The sequence below is a fragment of the Podarcis cretensis genome, assembly GCF_951804945.1.
Source record: "Podarcis cretensis genome assembly, chromosome: 17".
NCBI classification, from domain to species: Eukaryota; Metazoa; Chordata; class Lepidosauria; order Squamata; family Lacertidae; genus Podarcis; species Podarcis cretensis.
In genome coordinates, this window is record NC_137187.1 from 9,745,102 (window position 1) to 9,751,900 (window position 6,799).

Below are 6,799 nucleotides of genomic sequence, written 5' to 3' on the forward strand. Positions count from 1 at the left end.
ATCTTCTAGGAACAGCTATTTGGCACATAGCTCAGACAACACAAAGCATTGACTTTATACAAAGAAAAAATTGGATCCTCCATTACTGAAGGTGATACCAATTTACCAAAATACCAATTTTAAAACCAGGTCTAGCAGTCAGCTTCCTATGCCAGTAACTTCCCACCTGGAAACTAGTGCTGCAGTTGAACATAGCACATAGCTCAGACAATCTGTTTCCCCCCCATAACTCAGTTATCTTTTTCCGTGCAATGCTTTGTACGGAGAATCAAGAAAATTAAAAATACTTAACTGGAAATGAAGATAAATGAGGAAGGGGAGAATGTTATTTACCTTTCAAACTGATGAGTCTTTGGATGAAAAGAAGGAGCACATGAAAGGGTACATGGAGATGAAGTCCGTTTAAAGAAGAGGGAAAATGTGTAGGGAAAATAGAAGGCTTTTCTTTTAAAAGGCAACTAGAGAAGTCATTTCATGAAGGGGAAGTTGGGGTTTTTTGTTGCTGAAGCTGGAAATGTGCATGTTGAGAGAGAAAAAGCAAAGAAGACAAGGAGAGGACAAAACCGTTTCTTCTGATTTCATGTGGGCTCAGGTTGCCTTGGAAGGAGAGAAAGACAGGTAAGTTGAAAACTTGCTGAAAAGGCAAATAAAGCATTTTGAGGATGAACCTGCTGATGGCGACTGGAGAGTGACTGCTCAGGGACATGGCAAGTCCAGGATCCTGTGGGAAAGTGCTTTCTCCGAAGGAAGTTCCTGAGAGAGGCTAGAGTGCTGGATTAGGACCTGGGAGACTCGAGTTCAAATCCTCACTCTGCCACAAAGAGCTCTATCTCTCAGCCTTACCTACCTCACAGGGCTGTTGTGAGGATCAAATGAGGAAGCAGACTAGAACATCAACTCCACTTAGCCTTTCCAGCAGATCCTGCAAGATTTTGAAAAGAAATGGGAAATGGAGCTCAAAAGGTAACTGTGGAACAGGCCCAGCAAAATTATCCCTGATTCGTAACATGGCTCTCTGGTGGTAATAACCAAGGTTTTAGGATTTTATTTTATTTTTGCTAAGCATCTTCTAGGAACAGCTATTTGGCACATAGCTCAGACAACACAAAGCGGTGACTTTATACAAAGAAAAATTTGGATCCTACATCACTGAAGGTGATACCAGTTTACCAAAATACCAATTTTAAAACCAGGTCTAGCAGTCAGCTTCTGTTGCAGTAACTTCCCACCTGGAAACTAGTGCTGCAGTTGAACATAGCACATAGCTCAGACAATCTGTTTCCCCCCCATAACTCAGTTATCTTTTTCCGTGCAATGCTTTGTACTGGTCTCTCCTTTTTAATCTCTTCACCCATTTAATGAAAAAATGGCAGTCAAAATGGCACTCTGTGACTGAACCACATCTAGGTGAGTATCCCTTGCTTGACTAGGGAGGAAATATCTAGTCAAAATGGTACTCTGTGATTCCTCATTCGTTTTAAAGTTGCGGCAAGATGATTTGCAACTTGTTACAATAAAGGATTCTTCTGTATATTCCTATCTTAAAATGGAGCCTTCAACTCTGGGATATGTCTCCAATGTGTCTTGAAAGTGGAGGATTCCAGTGGAGGTAGAACAAATGCTTGTAGGTTATAGAGCGGTACTGAAAGGACTGGCCTTTCTAGCAACAATGACAAGATGACATAATAAATGGGAAATGGACGTCAAAAGGTAACTGTGCAACAGGGCAGGCAAACCTATCTCCGATACGTCATGTGGCTGTGGTAGTAATGACTCTAACATCATGGCCTATGATTTCATTGACAAATGCTCTAAGGGGGTGGATTAGGCTGTCACCCTGGCGATCAATGGGGTGACAGATGTCGCAGCCAGATCGCCCCTACATCCTCTTCGCCTGTCACTTTCGCTTTGAAGCAACCATCGCAGCTGAAGGAAGGTAACTACCAAGTACTCTTGAATATTCAGAGGCGATGACAGGCTCAAATTCCTCTCAAGTAAACCCTAAACGCTACATCACAATGATAGCAGCAATATATTATGCCTGAAGGACATCTAGGTGAGTATCTCTTGCTTGGCTGGGAAGACAATTTATATTGCATTCTTCTACAACTCTTTGTGCAAAGACTGTTTCAGGTCATAGGAGAAGGATGATCACACCGCCATGAGCTCACTGGAGAAAAGGTAGGTTACTGATGTAGTAATACATAAAATACACAAGTTCCTAAGGAGCTTGCACTTAGCAACATTGGTCATTCAGTCATTCTTTTCAGATGAGCTGGGAACTGAAGACGCCAGGTGGCCACCATTCCTGTTTCCAAGGGAACTTCTACTGTCAAGGCCTTTTCCCGTGTCGGTCCACAATGAGGTACACTTGTGGGTGGGACAACACTCTTTCTTTTGTTCCAGATCTTCTGTTTTACAGACGTCGCAGAGTTCACTGTGTCTGAGGCAGAGCTGTTTTGTTAACTCGCAAGATGCAAAGTGAGTAAGAGCTCTTGATACATCAAGTAAAAACCTGCAGTTATTATTGAGAGAAACTTGCATTTTGATTGTGTAACTTTAGGTAACCTGCTGTTTTTGTTCCTCTGTTTCTGTAGGAGAGAGAAAAGGTGCTGAAGACCCCAGTCTCTTCCAGGTGCATCTCATTGACACCCTCTCTTTACAGTTGTGTCTGAAGAACCCACAACACTCAGATGAAGCCACCTCTTCCTGCAGAGTCACAGAAGTCATGGTGGACGTATTTTACAAACAAACAAAACAAAAACTAAAAAAATACCAAGATGGAGATTTTAAAGAGAATCAAGAAAATTAAAAATACTTACGTAACTGGAAAAGCCAAGATAAATGAAGATAAATGAAGGAAGGGGAGAATCAAATGTTATTTACCTTTCAAACTGATGAGTCTTTGGATGAAAAGAAGGAGCACATGAAAGGGTACATGAATATGAAGTCCAGTTAAAGAAGAGGGAAAATGAGTGGGGAAAATAGAAGGCTTTTCTTTTAAAAGGCAACTAGAGAAGTCATTTCATGAAGGAAAAGTTTGGGGTTTTTGTTGCTGAAGCTAGAAAGGTGCATGTCGAGAGAAAAAAAGCATAGAAGACAAGGAGAGGACAAAGCTGTTCCTTCTAATTTCATGTGGGCTCAGGTTGCCTTGGAAAGAAAGAAAGACAGGAAAGTTAAAAACTTGCTGAAAAGGCAAATAAAGCATTTTGAGGATGAACCTGCTGGTGGCAACTGGAGAGTGACTGCTCAGGGGCATGGCAAGTCCAGGATCCTGTGGGAAAGTGCTTTCTCGAAAGGAAGTTCCTGAGAGCGGCTAGAGTGCTGAATTAGGACCTGGGAGACTCGAGTTCAAATCCTCACTCTGCCACGAAGAGCTCTATCTCTCAGCCTTACCTACCTCACAGGGTTGTTGTGAGGATCCAATGAGGAAGCAGACTAGAACATCAACTCCACTTAGCCTTTCCAGCAGATCCTGCAAGATTTTGAAAAGAAATGGGAAATGGAGCTCAAAAGGTAACTGTGGAACAGGCCCAGCAAAATTATCCCTGATTCGTAACATGGCTCTCTGGTGGTAATAACCAAGGTTTTAGGATTTTATTTTATTTTTGCTAAGCATCTTCTAGGAACAGCTATTTGGCACATAGCTCAGACAACACAAAGCGGTGACTTTATACAAAGAAAAATTTGGATCCTACATCACTGAAGGTGATACCAGTTTACCAAAATACCAATTTTAAAACCAGGTCTAGCAGTCAGCTTCTGTTGCAGTAACTTCCCACCTGGAAACTAGTGCTGCTGTTGAAGGAAAGTAACTATTAAATACTTTGGACTTTTCAGAGGTGGCGACAGGTGCAAATGTATTCTGACTGAAGGGCTTCTAGGTAAGTATCTCGTGCTTGGCTTTTTCCACCTGCAATTCTTGTGCTGAGACACTTTAAGGTTGCAGTGAGAGGGATCATCACAGCAGCTTGGGCTCATTGGAGGAAACGTACAATATAAATGGAATAACACATACAAACCAAGGCAGCCAAGGAGCTTATATGGAGCGATTTTGGTCATTTAATCTTTTTTTTTTAATAGAAGATCTCAGCAAGTTCCACGTGGTTGCCACCTGAGCTTCCAGCAGTAAGAACCTTATGCAGTCAGGACAGAGTACAGATCCTTTCCTGTGTCACTGCTGACTGAGGTCTATCTGCTGGTGGGGAAACCCTTACTTATTCCTTTGCTCCAGCTCTTGCTTTTTACACCCCTCCAAGAGCTCCGTGTATCTAAAGTAGTTGATGCAATGTGAGCTCAGTTCTTGATACATCAAGGAGAACCCTGCAGTAGATGTTTGAGGGACACCTGCATTTTGACTGACCTGCATTAGGTTATCTGCTCTTTCTTCCCACCCACTGAGTGATCTTTTTCAGTGCAATGCTTTTGTGCTGGTTTCTCCTTTTTAATCTCTTCACCCGTTTAATGAAAAAATGACTGTCAAAATGGCACTCTGTGACTGAACCACATCTAGGTGAGTATCCCTTGCTTGACTAGGGAGGAAATATCTAGTCAAAATGGAACTCTGTGATTCCTCATTCGTTTTAAAGTTGCGGCAAGATGATTTGCAACCTGTTACGATAAAGGATTCTTCTATATCTTCCCATCTGAAACTGGAGCCTTCAATTCTGGAATATGTCTCCAATGTGTCTTGCAAGTGGAGGACTCCATTGGAGGCATAATGAATGCTTGTAGGTTATAGAGCGGTACTGAAAGGACTGGCCTTTCCAGCAACAATGACAAGATGACATAATAAATGGGAAACGGACGTCAAAAGGTAACTATGCAACAGGGCAGGCAAACCTATCTCCGATACGTAATGTGGCTGTGGTAGCAATGACTCTAAAATCATGGCCTATGATTTCATTGACAAATGCGCTAAGGCGGTGGATTATGCTGTATCCCTCACCGCTCCGTGTGTGTCCCTCCCAAAGCTGTGCGCTCAGTGGAAGAGGACAAGCATCCTAGGTAGAAGGAGTGTACCATTCTTCGGTCAAGGGTATACGATAGCTGTGCTCCCCTGGTGGAACCTCTAAACTTTTTGCTAAGCACCTTCCAAGAACACCATTTAATACATACTGCAGCACCTTACTTGGATGTGTCTGGAGTCTTGGAAGCTTGACTACCCTATGTTCTCCTCCAAATGGACCTTGAGCTTGTTTGGAGGTCCTAGCAGTAGGGCGCAGCTATTGTATACCCCTGACCAAAGAATGGTTCACTTCTTCTATCTGGGATGGTCGTGCTCTACCACCGAGTGCACAGCTTCGGGAGGAACACACATGGAGCGGTGAGGTGGGTAGGGGACAACAGCCTAGCCAGCCAGATCTGCCAGATCAACCCTGGCGATCAATGGGGTGACAGATATCACAGCCAGATTGCCCTCACATCCTCTTCGCCTTTCACTTCTCACTTTGAAGCAACCATCGCAGCTGAAGGAAGGTAACTATCAAGTACTCTTGCATTTTCAGAGGCAATGACAGGCTCAGATAACTCACAAGTAAAACCTAAATGCTTCATCACAATAATAGTAGTAATATAGTTCTATACACTACCACTGAAGGACATTTAGGTGAGTATCCCTTGCTTGGCTAGGGAGAAAATCTCTGTTGTGTTCCGTCTGCAACTCTTTGTGCTAAGACTCTTTCAGGTCGGGGTGACTAAGTCGTCAGAAGAGGCTTTATTCTGCGTCACCAAAATGAGGCTCACCTGCAAGTAGGAGAAGACTTCTTCTTTTGTTCTAGCTCCTCTTTTCTTCAGGCTACCCAGAGCTCACTGTTCCTGTAGTGAGAGTCACCTGCTGTTTTAGGTAAGTTCACATTCCACTACTCAGTGTCCCCCCCCCCAAGACAATGTCTTTTGTATTGGTCTCTCCTTTTTCTCATTTTCTTTTCTGCTATTCTCTTCACAGGTCTATCTAAAGAGCTCTTCTTAACATCTTCAGGTTTTCTTTTTCCTGAGAGAACATTCGTAGAACATCGTAGAATGTTCTCTCAGGTTTTGCTTTTCCCCTTGTTGCATTGCTCAAAAAAAAAGCAAAAGACACTGGTGGTCGGCGCTCCTGGTTGCCAGGACGGGGTTCAAATCCCTGCGGTGTCCATGCTTACTTCCAATGCAACTGCTAACTCTCTCTATCTCTCTCTGTCTCTCTATCCCTCTCTATCTCTCTCTGTCTCTCTATCCCTCTCTATCTCTCTCTGTCTCTCTATCCCTCTCTATCTCTCTCTCTCTATCCCTCTCTATCTCTCTCTGTCTCTCTATCCCTCTCTCTCTCTCTCTCTCTCTCTCTCTCTCTCTCTCTCTCTCTCTCTATCCCACACTGCCCAAATAATAATTGGCTCCTTTTTTCTTAAGCCAACATATTAGCATGGGAGGGTGGTGACTTCAGTGACTGAGCTTGATTCTTAACTGCACCATAGCACCAAAGGACCATTTCAAGCACCACCTTCAAGGTTTCCAGAACAGGGTTCAAGTCCCTGCGGTGTCCTTGCTAACTTCCAATGCAACCATCTATTTGCTCCTATATCCCTCACTTCCCAAAGTATTAGCATGGGAGTGTTTTTGGGTGGGGATTTCATTGAATAAGCTTGGTTCTGCAAAGTATACAGTCAAAGCAACATAATTAACAGAAAACTAAAATATTATCTTAAAGATTTCAAAATAAAACATTACAAAGGAGGTCAACTACAGAATAAATATGTAACACAAACAAAGTTAACCATAAAAGAACCCCAAACATTTCAAAAAAGAAAAAAAACATTGC

General features: G+C 42.8%; 1 long non-coding RNA gene across 1 annotated transcript; it reads left to right on the forward strand.

The window, feature by feature from the left end:
* The first annotated feature begins 287 nt into the window (after positions 1-287).
* Positions 288-3,528, forward strand: LOC307206568. Its single transcript, XR_013834358.1, has 2 exons — positions 288-2,331; positions 2,992-3,528. It is a non-coding gene; the product is annotated as an uncharacterized lncRNA (long non-coding RNA).
* The last annotated feature ends 3,271 nt before the right edge of the window (positions 3,529-6,799 follow it).